General features: G+C 40.4%; 1 long non-coding RNA gene across 1 annotated transcript; it reads right to left on the reverse strand.

Annotated features, from left to right (window-relative positions):
* Window positions 1–14,063: 14,063 nt before the first annotated feature.
* On the reverse strand, window positions 14,064–15,698 carry LOC125383593. The gene is made up of 2 exons (XR_007222836.1): window positions 15,175–15,698; window positions 14,064–14,470 (listed from the first exon to the last, which is right to left on the reverse strand). It is a non-coding gene; the product is annotated as an uncharacterized LOC125383593 (long non-coding RNA).
* Window positions 15,699–16,324: the final 626 nt, after the last annotated feature.

Consider the following 16,324-nt stretch of genomic DNA (forward strand, 5'->3'; position numbering starts at 1 on the left):
GACAGCAGCTGTCAAAACCTGCCGACTATTAATATATACGCATGAGCATAAATCAAACAATATTCAAAATCCGATTGACCATCGGGACACACCAGCGACACGTTAGTGCGGACACCGTGCGTCGACGATTGACGAGCAGACACCACCACTGTCACAGGCCACACCGAGGACCCATTCTGTCACCACGGCATCGCCGGGACCGTCTTTAGTGGGCAACACAGCACCAGCACTGGCGCCACCAGCAGTGGAGAAGAGTCCTCTTGTCAGTCGAGAGCCATTACTGTATCCCAACAGCAGATGGCAGAGAGAGTCTGGCGACGCCGTGAGGAACGTCATTCGGATGCTTGTATTTGTTGAGAGAGACTCGTGGACTGGTCCGAGCATCATGGTGTGGGAAGGAATTGGTCTTGCACAGAGGCTCGGCCCTGTGGTCTTCCAGACCATCGGTCCAGAGGGAGGCAATGGTGTCACAGCAGCTCAGTACATTGATCAAGTCTTGTGACAACGCGCCATACCTCATTTGGCACGTCGCCGCAACCACGAGTTTCAGCATGATAACGCCCTTGCCCACGCTGCGAGAGCCACAACAGACTTCCCTCAGCAGAATTGCATCAGAACCATGCAGTGGCCTGCCCTCAGTCCCGATTTAAATCACATTGAGCACCTGTGGGACGAGATTCAAAGACTGCCGAATGACGTCCGACGAAGGCCGACAACTGCAGCTGAACTACGTCAGGCGTTCCTCAGAGTGTGGGCTTAAGTGCCTATGGCCTTCATCAACCGCCTTATCCATTCCATGTATCGACGTTGCACGGCAGTCATCAATGCACATGGCGGACACACGAGATACTGACTTGTGATGCCATTTTCTCAGAGACCAGTGTTGTGTTTCACTTTAAGAACATTCGACACTTTAATTTCAACCTTGATGATCAGTTTTGCCAAGTTCCATCTTTTTAATATGTCTTAAAGTATGTTTACAGTGTTTGGACAAATAAGGTTTCTCATATACCTATCCATGTTGACGTTTCTTTTGCGGCTCAGTATATTTGTATCGTTTGACAATTAATAGTTCTTCCACTTTAAAGATGTTAGAAGTAACCCATTGTCCTTTGTTTTCAGTATTTAAAGATGGACAGTGAAATAAATAGTGATATTCATCTTCAATGGAGGAGTGGTATAATGTACATATTCGTATGTTATACAACGACATATGTATATGTATCTGTATATGAAAAGATGTCACATTGCTGTCGACAGAATGTATGTTGGCGGTAAGTTACAGGTGCGAGGTGTCAACACATCCTGAAAATAGGAATCTGATATAACTAAGATCTGATTTTAATGAGATTGACATGTTTTCTTTCCACATCCTGCGTCGTCACCAAGGCTACCATTGCAGAATCTCAAATCAGTTGTTTTTCACAAATCCAATAATATAAGACATCGCTTATTTGCTGTGCAATCTTGTGAGACACCTGAAATGAACCCACAATCTTCGATATAGTGAAGGTCATCATCTGTGGGTAAATCATTGTCATCATTATCGATATAATCATCTCCCTTTACAATGGCATGACCACCAGAATGATCTTTTTTGGTTTGTGTGATGTCACTGTCCAACATATCCAACACAGGTTCTGCTGAATGTACACTTGAATTGACTGGTGTGTTATATACAAGTGTCGAAAACAGAGTTTATTGTCTATCTGGAGTTTGTCATGTTTCAAAATAGAAGACTTGCCTTCTGCCCTCGCTTCCTCCAAGAAGGGCTTGAGGGCTTGTCGAGTACGTCGCACTGCATCTGTATAATCGTTGGCGGTCCTTATGTTATGACTTTTCAGTTTTTGTACTTGGCTCACAATAGTGGCTTTCTGTTTGGAGTTCTGAACGAAGCTAGAATTGGCCTTGGTCCACTTGATTTCGTTGGTAGCCGACTCACTCTATGAAATATTATTGCTGTGTGTTGCAACCGTTTTAGTTTGAAATAGGACAATGTTTGTTTCTAACCCTTTAATTTTCTAAAGAATGTATTGTGCCATTCTTTGCAATCCGAAATATGTCTTTGACGGAATACTGTATTAATCTACAACTCTGGGAACAATAAAGACGTTTGAAAAAAAATAAAAATAATATTATTGCTTCATGTATTTCCATTTTATCAACAATCATACTAAGCAGTTTATTTGCTCTCTCTTCTGTTAACTCTCTAAATGTCTCCTCGACGTTATAAACAATGACACTGTTCTTCCTCTGCTGGCTATCCAGTATGTCCACTTTACGCGTTAAGTTAGTAAGTTGGTCCCGTAAGTCACAATTTTCATCGGTTAGAATCTGTACCTCTTTCTCTACTTGAGCTATCATAGTGTTCATTTTCTCCAAATTAGTTGACATGTCTCTCCTCATACCTTGTATTTCAGCCATTACTTCTTTCAAGCTCTGTTCCAGTGAGCTGTCAAATGTCGCTTGTCTTGTAGTTCGTCCTAAGCCAGGGCCTGGGTTGCTCTCAACATCATTGCTCAATATAGACCCCTGAAGATCCGGGGTAGAATAGATCTTCAGCAACCCATGCTTGCCGTAAAAGGCGACTATGCTTGTCGTAAGAGGCGACTAACGGGATCGGGTGGTCAGGTTCGCTGACTTGGGTGATGCATGTCATGGATCCCAATCGCGTGGATCGATGTTCATGATGTCAGTCACTGGATTGTCTGGTCCAGGCTCGATTATTTACAGATCGCGGTCATATAGCTGGAATATTGCTGAGTGTGGCGTTAAACAAAAAAAAAATTGCTCAATACAATAACCATGAGACGAAAAATTATGACTCCTGTTCTCAGTGCCAGGAGCGGTCGGGTAGCCTAGTGGTTAAAGCGTTAGCTCGTCACGCCGAAGACCCGGGTTCGAATCCCAACATGGGTACAATGTGTGAAGCCCATTTCTGATTTCCCCGTGATATTGCTGGAATATTGGTAAAAGCGGCGTAAAACCATACTCACTCACTCACTCTCAGTGCCAGGCTTGAGTCTCGCGGCATGTGCAACATGGCGACATGCATGACTGACCGTCGTCTTGCTCTGTCACTCATAAATGCCTGATAAGGCGCCAGAAAACATCCAACACGTCCTCTATATGTCTCCAAATCTCAGCCCATATTCTTCGTAATTACCACGGTGACTCAACAGCTCAAATCCGTAAATTCAACGGAGCTCGTTCATGTACGTGTTGTCACTCTCACGAGGTGGCGCATCTTACGACAAGCATGGTTCGCTGAAGACCATTTCTAACCCAGATCCTCAATGACCTAATGTTTTACTTCATTTGAAGATTAGGTTAGCTTCATAATATTTATCACGGAAAGGTTTTTTGGTTGGTTTTTTTAATGTTTGCCTTCGTGGGGTATTTAAATTACGTGTTTTATAGCCGAATACTTTACCAGGTGTAGCAAGGGGGCACGGGTGGCCCAGTCGTCTAAGGCACCGCGATTCGCTGTGCAGAGTTGCGTCCCTTGGGTACGCCAGAAACCTATGAATGTGGGCTCGAATCCCGGTTCGCCCCTATTATGTTTCTAGGTTTGCCAGCACCATACCCGTGCTCGTGGGTTTCACCGAAGTGGTAAACGTCTGAGACCTGCATCACTTCGGGCTTTCCTCACACGTTAAGCTGACACGCCGTGATATAACTGAAATAATATTAAAAGCGCAACTCACTCACTCCACTGACTTACCCACTAACTAGAAATACAAGAGTCCAGTGACGCAGCCTCGTCTGTTTGCATAACGATTTTGAGTGACAAAAAAACTATCTACCACTACGTATGATAAGAGGGGAGGCTTAAATTTTCCCTTTATGGAGTAATATTCCAGCAGCTCAGGTCTTTGGTGTCTCCATCTCACTACTTTTTAGATACAGTCGAGCATGAACGACTCGAAAGGTGTTTCATCAGGGTTGATACATAAAAGGCCTCATAAAGTTTTCAAAAGGTTTTATGGTAGACCTGAGGGGACACGTTTCCGTCTTTTTTCCGGTGAACAACTGACATGCGTGTTTGAGACATGTGCGATCGTTGTGGCACGTTAATATTTCCCAACGACCATTATGATAACGTTCAAGACCTATGGCATGTCGGCATGAGAAACATCATCGACAGAGCGTATTTCCCAACACAATACCATACATAGGGGAACATATCTCTAAACGTAATAGGAACGTTGCACAATAGTTCGCGTCGATGGATGGAACTTATTTAAAGTAGTTCGTGCGAAATGACGGCACAGTTCGACATGTTTGGTTGGTTGCTTGGTTTGTTGTTTAACGCCGCACTCAGCAATATTCCAGCTATATGACGGCTGTATGTGAATAATCGAGCCTGGACCAGACAATACAGTGACTAATATCATGAGCATCGATCCACGCAAACAAGTCTGCGAGCCTGACCACTCGATCCCGTTAGTCGCCTTTTACAACAAGCATATAAGAGTTCGACATGTACATGTTTTCTCATGAATTAATACTAAAGTAGACCTGTGAAGATTCCGGGGTAGAATAGGTCTTCAGCAACCCATGCTTGCCGTAAAAGGCGACTATGCTTGCCGTAAAAGGCGACTATGCTTGCCGTAAAAGGCGACTAACGGGATGGTCAGGCTCGCTGACTTGGTTGATACATGTCATCGATCCCAAATGCGTGTTACTATCTTACCTTAAAAAACGAATGAAGACACCACCATGGAGACCAGTGTAGCCTATACCTATTCAACACATTTTATAGTCCAAAAAGACAAAGGGATTGGGGACAAGTACACCACTTCTTACCGCCCTCCCTCTATATCACTTTTGAAGCCTGTGAATGTGGAAACATAGTGCGCAATATATATTAAAACTGTGTTCAATCTTACTCCACTTATTTAATTATATATATGAGAAAGAAAAAAAAAATATATATATATATACAAAAATGAGGTAAATGTTCACTCGGTGTACATGTAATATATAATAAAATAATAAAGTCCAATTTACAATTGTAAATTACTTGGTGTCGTCGCTGGAGTGTGTAAACACATTATGACGTCACAGTTGTAATTTATGACGTCATCATAAGTATGACGTCATTATATGTCATTGTCAGTTACACTGAAGAGCTGTCATGAGACAGCGAAAGTACTATGTATGAAACTGATACAAAGAAGATGATGGACTAACGTGGACTTTATTATTTTATTATATATATATATATATATATATATATATATATATATATATATAAGTAACATATGACGGGCATTGCTTTTTTTAATTATTTTATACATACAGTCAAGTCCCGTTAATCCGCATATTACATATGATTATGTCAGATTAACGAGCATGTCGGATAAACGAAATTAGGTAGCATCAACGTTCGTGATCGAAGATTGGACGACTACACGCTTCAAACATGTTGAATTAAAAACAACTAATGGGTGAGGGAGTTAAATTTTACATCGCATCGGCAATCTTTCAGCCATATAGCGATGGGAACTAGGTATTAGATTTAAAACATTTGTCGACAAAGGACAGTCACGACAAATCAGATCTTCTTTTTTTTTTTAAACCATATAGCTATAACAGATTAAGTCCTATCAATTAAAACAAGGCTGTAGACCCCTAATAACAGAAGGTAGACCCCCTTACTGGAGATCATGGGGGCTTACTTTTCTTTTGCATCCTGCATGACTCCCCGGCAGGATTTATGCCATCACTTTGGCTACCGGTGGCTGTGACGTAAGGACAAAGGAAATAAACATATTGTTACATGCGATACATTGATAGCGAGTTATGTTTTCTAATCATGCAACCTCTAAAGTTTAACACAAAACTACTGTTACGAACTGTCGGACGCAGTCGTGCAGGCTCGGTTGATCACCCCCGCAAGCGGACACAAGCGGACAGTGTTCAAAGACCACATTCCCATGGTTATGTGTGATAAATACCAACTTGATTCCGACTGAAAAGTTAAATATAAATCCGTCCAAAAAATCTTGCTGTCTAAGCGGTTTGGTTGTTTGTTTAATGTATTGATGACTTGTTCTATAAACTTGTTTTTTCTATAAAAAAACAGACTGTTTATGAGAGTACGGTGATATATTTAAAGGGGAAGTGTACACGCAAAAATCACTTTCTTTCTTTTTCTAAACAAAACGCAATTTTAGAATTAATTAGTATCTGTGTTTGAAAATATACGATCATTTTTTTCACAGTGAAAGTAGGAAGCTCACAATAGTGTGAAAATGATATGCCGTTATGAGGCCTTCGTTTTTCGAGCTAAACAGGCCTGAGTTATCCCCCTTAGATTATGACGTAATTGGTGCCAATTCAACTGGGTCCCTGTCTATTCTCAACGCAAAAGATATCAAGTACCAGTTTGCGGTAAAACAACATGGCCTACGACACACTCCGGCGCAGTGGTGACTCAGCATGACACTATGCTGGCTTGCATCTGAGACGCTAGAATCACACATCTAGACCTACACCACGTGAAGCGGCTCTAACAAAGCATGATGACGTCAAATGTTTATCAATTGGCACAATGACGTCATATTGCAAGGGGAATAAGCCATGGTGTTTTTGTTGTGGAAATAGAACACTTGGTAAATGTGAAAAATATAAATCGTTTTAATGCGAAAAATATGTTAATTAATTGTGATATTTTTATATTTTTGTCTATGACACTTCTAGGTTAACACTTTTAATGAGGAAAAAGTACAAGAAAAATAGGTTAATTTCCGTGTGAACTTGCCCTTTAACCACCACGGTAGAACCATTAAAGCGTTTTATTCATGTCAGGTGAACGCCCGAAGTATTTTCAATAGAATATGTTGCTCGCATATCTCGTAGGCAAATCTCAACATGGGCTGTCAACTCGTGTTGACCTTTGATTCATAGTTCGGTGAGGTGAGGTGAAATTGGGTTTAACGTCGCGTCCAAGTTTAATGCACTTATATAGCGACGTGCATGTACGTGTGTGTGTGTGTGGCTGCTTGTACTAGTCCGGACTGATGCCGATTTATAGTGCTAGCCCACTGAGATACCATGCCGCAGTTTAACATGAATACCCCACTCAGACACAGTATACTGACTCCGAGCCGACCAGTCCTTGTTTTAGCCGAGCGCCAGACAGGGTAACAACAAGTACCATCTTTTAACGTCTTTTGGAATGTCAGAAGTCAGAAGGAATGTGTGCATAGTTGGAAAGAAATGTGAACATTTGTCACTTGAACGTGAGACATCCTCTATTTCTTACACACCTGTGGGTGAGAAACCCATTTGAGATAACTGGTATCAAACATATGTGTGAGATTGAATTCCAGGCCCGTGATTGGCTACTCCATGGTGATGACCTGGGGTCAGATGTTGACGGACTACTTTCCTGAGTGTAAGTCATTCATATGTTGCTCGTGCTTCAGTCGAATGTTCACCTACGCCTGTCGTGAACAACAGGACCGTGTAATTAATAATAAAAATAAACAAACTCGTCCTCGTCTGCGAGTTTGTTTGGTATTATTATCAGTTACATTATCTGTTGTTATGTCAACATTATCGTTTTTTTTCAGAGTGTAAACCCCCTGGATGCCACAGCGACACATATATCCCTTCTCTTCAACCCTCACTTCGAAATGGAATAAAATTCAAAATACATCACGCAGACTAATACACTTCATGTGCACAGTTTCGAATTCCCCCTTCTGTTTAACATTTACTGTCATTTTAGGCAATTCAAAATTACTGAAAGTGACTTCTGAAAATAAGATACATTGTAAACCTCGCCAAATCACAATTCACGGCGTTATATAAATATTTATTGTGTGTTTAGAAATCTAAATATCGGATAATTACTCGAATAATTAAAGAAGAAAAATAGCATATTAGCTATCACGTGTATCAAATCACTAATGATAATTCTGAAACATCGCTGATAAGCCTAGAATCGTTTAGAATGTTTTGGAATATACGTTCCGCCATATTAGATTAGATTGTGTTTACAAAATGCCGGTGTCACGAAATATATTCGCCCCCAGAATAAAGTCTCCCCCCGGCGAATTTATACCGGTACAGTTCCGCCCCTCTCGAAATAAACTCTCCCCCACCCTACGAGATAAAGTCTCCCCCCAGAATATTTCCTCCCCCGGTCGTTTTATAAATACTTGCCATGCAGTTCAATAGTTGATGTTATTTTGGGTTAGGTAACGTTGTAATCTATTTTTAGCCATTGATTCCATTACTTTGCATAAGTTTGAAGTTGAGATTTTGGTCGATATGAGTTAGCTTGATTAGCTGGTTTATTAGGTTTAGGGATTGGTATGACTAGGGCCTGTTTCCAGGGAGTAGGATATAGTTTTAGGGGTTTTTTTAAAATTATTTGTTCAGAAGTTAGGTCTAATCCTGGGGCTGTGCCCTTTTTCCTGTTTTGGATTACGTAGAGGAGCTCCTCCATTTTGTAGGGTTGGTTTATTTCTAGATTGTTATTGTTTGGTTCTTTTGTGGTTTTGTTTTTTGTTTTAAGTTTATCTTGGAATTTTTGGCTGAAGTTGGTGCTACTGCTAACGGCCGAAAAGTGGTTGGCGAGATTATTTGCTTTTTGGGCGGGGTTGGTTGAGTTGTTAATGTTAGTTTTTTATCGGGGAACATTGTAATGTTGGTACAGTTTATCGTGTCTTCTTGCTTTAGTATTACACAGTGGCTTTTCATATTCCTCAAGGTTTGAATGTTTATTTGTTTAATAAAAAAAATTATTTTTTATTTATTTTTTTCTCTCCTTTATTTGTTCTGGGTTATATATTTATCTAAATATACATTTTTGTGTAGGGTCACATTATTTATGAGAAGTAAGCAGCACATAGGATGACGTCACTTGTGACAGTGGTGTTATGTATTAATGCGCTACTGCAATCATGAGAATAGACAAAAGTCATCGGTTCGATGCTAAAAAGTGGCGATTTTAGGGTGTGTAAGAAACAGATTACTGCACTCGTGCCTGTCAGATACCATTGATCTTACAACTCGTTGTTACAAAGCGTATCTAACTCGCTTTCGCTCGTTAGATACGTTTTGAAACAACTCGTTGTAAGATCAATGGTATCTGACAGACACTCGTGTAGTAATCTCTATTTATCATCCAAAACTGGCTCCCACAGGAGATATAGCTTGGGTGAAATCAAGCGATATCTACACTGTATATATCGCTGCCATGAAATAGCATCACAATGCTTTGCAGACCATTGTGACGTCATTGTTACATGAATTCACAATCAAATGACATCACTAATGGCTCTGCTACTGAAGCTGTTAGCAGTACTTTTTACACTTAACACTGCTTATAACTGTCTACAAACTGAACATGTTGGAAGAATGATGTTGGATGATGAATAAAATCTCACCCTCGTGTCTTTTGATATCAAACATATACAAGTCAAAAGAAATGTGTGCAACGTCAGAAGGAAATGCGAACATTAGCGACTTGTAGTGTAACCACTGAGCTATAGTAAGTTTTGGTCATTAGCCAATATATCACGTGACTAACCGATGTGAGTACCTAGGTCCTACTCAGCATCCACCCGACCCGAGTACCCGAGTTATTCGTCCAAGCCATACACAGGATTGTGCATGTTGTAGCCCAACTACACAATTACTGTACTGACCAGCGTATCCCTCCAGACACCCCCCCCCCCCCCCCCCCCCACACACACACACACACACAAAAAAACAAAAAACAAACAAAAACAACGAAACAACAACAGATGATGAGGATGAGGAGGGTGATGGTCTCCTGAAAACATGTGTTAGGATGCAGTTGATGATGGGTTCGCCACCAAGTTATGAAGATGATGCTCTGTAGTGTGATGAAGGAATACAATTCAAATCTTTGGGTTTAATTGAGACACATAAATTCATTTTTTCTCGGAAATAGCGTCCTTCACCGTGTCCACTGTCCCCTTTTCTAAACCGACAAAATTATTACTTTACCGTTGAGCGATCTCTTTCAGAAGTAACTATCCGCAAATTAGGAAAGCTCTTTATCGATGTCTTATAGGCTCGTTCTAATTATTGAAACATATAGATTTTTTGCATTTTCTTTTTTCAATATAATCTCGATTCACCTCAATACACTTATTCCATTTGTCCTTCAAGCTTTTAATACACTTTTATAGAAATCCGCAGATTGGCCCTCTAATCACGCCTCTGTGGCAGCCTTTATGTCCTCGTCATCCTGGAAGCGTCTTCCACGTAGGGCAGATTTCATTGCAGGAACAGGAATTGGTCACTGGGGGCTAAATCTTGGCTGTATAGTTAAATCACCCACCCTACAGCCCAGACTTACAGCCCAGATTATATTGAAAAAAAAGTGCAAAACATATTCTGCGACTTGATCTTATATTGAAGTTGCCCCTCGTATGCAGGCGTTTTAAGAGAACAAAGAATTTGTAAATACCTTTAGCATAATGTTGTTGAAGAAAAATATTACTTTTTATGTATGTGTCCAGTCCACAATAATTTAAGACAACAGTATATTTTATCAGAGTCAGAATGATTAAATCGATACATTAATGTCATGTGTCAGTAAATAGAAATATACTAAATTTATTTATATAAATATTCTGGCAGTTATATCTGTCCCGGGATATATTTCCAACTAGTGTTATCTCCTATATTGTGTTCAACAAAAGCTGGGGGCACGGGTGGCCCAGTCGTCTAAGGCGCCGCGATTCGCTGTGCAGAGTTGCGTCCCTTGGACACGCCAGAAACCTATGATTGTGGGTTCGAATCCCGGTTCGCCCCGATTATGTTTCTAGGTTTGTCAGCACCATACCCGTGCTCGTGGGTTTCACCGAAGTGGTAAACGTCTGAGACCTGCATCACTTCGGGCTTTCCTCCCACATTAAGCTGACACGCCGCGATATAACTGGAATACTGTTAAAGCGGCGTAAAACCTAACTCACTCACTCACTCAACAAAAGCTATGTACATGCAGAAAACGTAAACCTCGTCATGAGCTGATGAAGAGATCGAGTTGTCATCAAAATATTTGTCTATTATCTTCCTTTTCCATCACACGCAACACTTAACCCTATCTCAACGACCATAATGGTGAGTCACTCCTAGTACGTTACGGTAAAGCGTCAATTATGTCTTGACTGTTAGCCTAGATAAGCTGGTTCCCACAGGAAACATTGCTTGGGTGAGATCAAGCGATATCTAGGCCCACTTGCACAAAGCGATCTTAGCGCTAAGACTGTTGTGAGCCTATGCTAAAGTATATAGAGAATACTACACTCATTCTCGTTAGATACCATTTTTACGAAACGAGTGGACTTGCTATGGTATCTGACCGAGCGAAAGCGAGGTCAGATACCATAGAAAGTTCACGAGTTTCGTAAAAATGCTATCTAACGAGAATGAGTGTGGTATTTTATTTATTACCCGCGTTAAATATATATTTAAGTGTAAATACATAACAACTTTCGTTCGTTGACAGACCAAACTGAAACCGGTTGCAAAATCTGGTTGAGCATGAATATTGATATATGACCAAATATGGGCATTGTTGACATGTTTATGCATACGCATAAACAACATGCGCCTGCTGTTCTGTTTGCAAACAAACCAGCACTGACGCTCAAGATCCTTTTGAAGAAAGTCTTCATCTTATGGTAATTCAAGCGCCATGTTGTTGTCACATTAGCGCCGCGCTTTGAATATCGGACCAACAGTCACACGCATCACACTGTCGGGGTCCCGTCTGTGCAATCAAAATGGTTCGGTTTCCTTGATCTATCAGCTGAATTTATATCATGTCCGTACCATTTTGAAGAGGGAAATCAGACTGTTCGCCAAAGACATTCAAGTTAACTGTACAACCCTATATACTGAAGACGTGAAAATCAACAAACTCAAATCTGCTTGCATGTCAGTGACAGCTTCGAACGATCGAAGGGCAAGGTCGCCACCAGAATAAGAAAAGACAACCGCGATCCACTCACAGCGTTTTACGCTAGAGATAGGGAATGTTACTGTTAACATTTGGGATGTTTGGGGCCACAAAATCAGAAGTCAAGCACACTTCCACGGAGTTTTCGAATGATTTGTATCGGAACTGTGAACTTTAAGTGATCTGGTCGTGCTGTCGTGTTCGTTCATTCATGAACAACACCTCCCGAAACAGCGCCACAAAATACACTTCAAGGGGGACACCGATGGCACAGCCGGATCATCCCAAGGAGTCTAGATATCTGTCCAGATACTTTAAACAGACTTCATTTCACCACGCCTATCCTTTTACGTTAAATCAAATTGAAAGTTGCGAAAATGGTCGGGTGTAAAATGATTTATAGATCTAGCTCGATTATATGTCTGTAGGACCTCTATGCATAACTTATATAGAATGCAAACCGAATTTGATGCGTGTGACTATCTTGTTTGGTTAAATAAAGTGTTTGTAAATATCTCTCGTTCTCATGAATTTCTTCAGTTCTGCCTTGTAATCGCAAAATGAATGACGTCTCGCGATTTTTTATGAATGAAAAAAGTAGTCCCGGTGTGACAGAGGTCACGGTTATCCAATCAAAACGAATAAAACAAGGTCAACCTTGTACGACACACGTGTGACGTACGGATTTAGTATCTTACCACCTGTATCTTCACCACGTGGGTAATAAATGTACATATCGCTGCAATGAAATTGCATCACAATGCTTTGCAGACCATTGTGACGTCATTGTTACGATGACGTAACAATCCAATGACATCACTAATGGCTCTGCTACTGAAGCTGTTAGCAGTACTTTTTACACTTAAGACACTGCTTAATTATTTCTCTCTACAAACTGAAAACGTTTTTTTTTGTTCTTATATCAAATATATCAAGCCTCGGAGTTTTCCCACTTGTATCAACTCGTGTTGATATATTTGATATCAAAAGACACTCCGGTGAGATTCTCTATACTGTAGATATCGCTGCAATGAAATTACATCACAATGCTTGGCAGACCATTGTGACATTACTGGTTACCATGACGTCACAATCAAATGACATCACTAATGGCTCTGCTACTGAAGCTGTTAGCAGTACTTTTTACACTGAAGACACTGCTAATTACTGTCTAGAAATTAAAAAGGTGGAAGAATGATTTTGGATGATGAATAAAAATAAACACTCGTTGATAAAAGTGGAAAAAATCCTCGGCAAGCCTCGGAATTTTTCCACTTTTATCAACTCGTCTTGATATATTTGATATCAAAAGACACTCCGGTGAGATTCTCTATATCTCCGCTACATTAAACATTTGAAACCTCACGCTGCACGTTTGGTTCCAAATTCAGTTTTGCGAGATTAAATCTACAGGTAACCTAGCTCTACATTAGAAACACGTATGTTTATCTCCAATCTACCATGACTAAATAAAACGCAGAAACTTTGGCGCTTTGGGTGAAGCGGCATGGGTTGAGTTCAGTGTTCTGAGTGGGTTGTCCATGTGAATTACGGAATCACCGACAACATCCTTAAAACAAAATATGGCGTTGTATGTGCTCAAGCAGTTTGTTTACATCGTAATACATCACTCGAACATATGACAGGCGTTGAAAGCATATAATCACGACAACTCGGAAACTAACATGAGGTGGGCACACCTAAAGAAAACTAAGCAAGCTTTGCAAGGCTTTCGCTCTACAATGCACGTCACCATTAACCAATGACATCGTAACAATGACGTCACAATGGTCTGCAAAGCATTGTGATGCAATTTCATTGCAGCGATATCTACACTGTAGATATCGCTTGTTATTACCCATATGGGCTCAAATATGCAGTGTAATAACCTTTTGACATTTGCACAGTGTGCAATTAGTGATTCTCGAAGCTGATTAGTCAGTGGAACAAAGATAAATTTTCATTGGACAACGGAACTATTTTTTTCTCATCCCACTTATTCACAAATCCACGCCTTTCCCTTCAGATATTTTACGTGCTACAATCTCACTGTTTCGAGATTTTTAAGACAAGACACATAGTTTCATATTAACAACATGATTTCACATTATCATTTTTTTCATTTATTTCACATGATTTTCATTTTACAGTAAAAACCAAAACTACGTCCCCGTTTGTAAACAAACATGGCTGGCCATTTGAGACCTGTCAAAGTAAATGACCTCGTTAAAGCGGACGGAGATCTGTTTGACATGAAAAGTTATTCGTATAATGCAACCTCTGAACACATTTAATGTCTTTGTTGTCAAAACTGCATATGGCCAGATTGAAGTTCCAAGATTCAGATTGTGATGTTGCCAGAAACTGTTTCTAGGGCGCCAAGATCATCACCACCAAGTCCTTTGCGTCTGTGTTAGAGGGCTTGCTGTTTGATGAATTCTTCGACCACCCGAATTCCAAAACCGGACTTTGTATAGACAGGTTTGCCTTTGTGAACGATGGTGACATCAATAACTGCCAATGCAAATGAAAACACAATGAAAAAGACTAAACTTGACAAGTTGACATGAACTTAGTTCAAATTTATAAAGGTAAGAAAAACACGAAAAATATGACTAGATCTACTCACACTTTCAACGATGGCATGAGAATATAAACAAATTCATTTTGCAACAACATTTAGACTTTCCGAAAGACATCATAAAGGTACATTATTTCGTACAATTTTGTAACGTTGTGTGAAGAAATAAGAACGTGACAGTTTTTTATACAATGTATACGTTTTGCGTAACCGCGACGTCTGCAAAGTACGCGCTGAGCGGTATGCAGGCTGACTGACGTCCGGGCACCACGTGACTATGAGGGTTAATGACACAGGTAAGGTACAACTAAACATTATTATTTGCAAATTTATCATTTCGGCATGCACATCAGACAGTTCAGAATTCGAACTGTCTACTTTGAAGGAGATCAAGGGTAGCTTCGAGTGTTTCCTTAGCGACAAGATTACCAGCATCTGGGCCCACTTGCACAAAACGATCTTAGCGCTAAGATAATCGTAACTCCAATACTTTAACATAGGCTTACAATAAAAATTAGCGCTAAGGTCGCTTTGTGCAAGTGGGCCCTGGTTGCGAAATCGATGCACTTTGCTGAACTCGGAGAGGTTTTGAAATCAAAACAAAAATAATTAAAAATACAAGGAAAAGAAAACTTACCCCAGCGAGCTGATCCTGTGTCCGATATTGAACTAAATGAACTCCGTGAATGCGGACAGCTTAGCACCAAGTCTCCAGATACCGTGTTTGTCTGTCAACAGGTATTCGACCATTATGAATCACATCAAAATATCAACAAACTCCCGTCATCTGACTGTGTCCACTCCGCGTTTGACAAATCCTCCTGAAATCCCACATGCACATGTTTCCCATCAGTGACACTTGACTCAAATCACACACGATGTTCATTAAACTTGTTATCCGGATTAAACTGTAACCGGTTCTCTTGTCATTCCTGGTTTCGGCTGTCTCATATCTGGGTCAGGTCGGGTCATTCATTCCGACACTGTGACAGCAATCGTACTTTTCAAAGTTTACCTCCTTTTCGTAACTTTTCTCTACCAAACAAGACTTCTGTACATTCCGTCTAAGTTGGTGTTATAGGTTTGGCATTTTTGTCAAATGACATAAAAAAATTGACAGGTTTTCCGTGTTTCCTCTTCTCAATGTGAAATGCATATGTATCTGCCGATGCACGACGGGGGCTGTCTGTCAGTGACGAGATCTTGAGTAAAAAACCTGATGAACCTTTTTGGAAACCTGTCTTCTTTATCAATGCTAGATAGTGTACGCTGTGTAAATCGGACAGAAATATAACTGCAATAATGTGATCTTTATATTTTTTTTAACAGAACTATATGTTTCACGCGTAACAACACGTTAATTTAGTAATGCGGTTGAAATGAGTTGACAGTGTTTTTTCACACGCGGATTGATACAAAACAGCTGATTTTTGATCGACAACGGTTGATCGTTGTTTGTTTTCTTTAAACATGTCTTTAATTTGAATATGGGTAATAAATAGAATAACCAACTCGGTACGAGTGATTACGGAAAATATGTCACTCGTGAAATTAATGTTTTAAGTTCATCGCTAAAGCTCGGAACTTAAAAAACATTAATTTCACTCAGCAATATTCCAGCTATATGGGTGAGTGAGTATGGTTTTACGCCGCTTTTAGCAATATTCCAGCAATATCACGGGGACATCAGAAATGGGCTTCACGCATTGTACCCATGTCGGGAATCGATCTCGGGTCTTCCGCGTGACGGGCGAACGCTTTAACCACTAGGCTATCAGACCGCCTCT

The sequence above is a fragment of the Haliotis rufescens genome, unplaced genomic scaffold (assembly GCF_023055435.1).
Source record: "Haliotis rufescens isolate VD_foot unplaced genomic scaffold, xgHalRufe1.0.p SCAF_25, whole genome shotgun sequence".
Taxonomy (NCBI): Eukaryota; Metazoa; Mollusca; class Gastropoda; order Lepetellida; family Haliotidae; genus Haliotis; species Haliotis rufescens.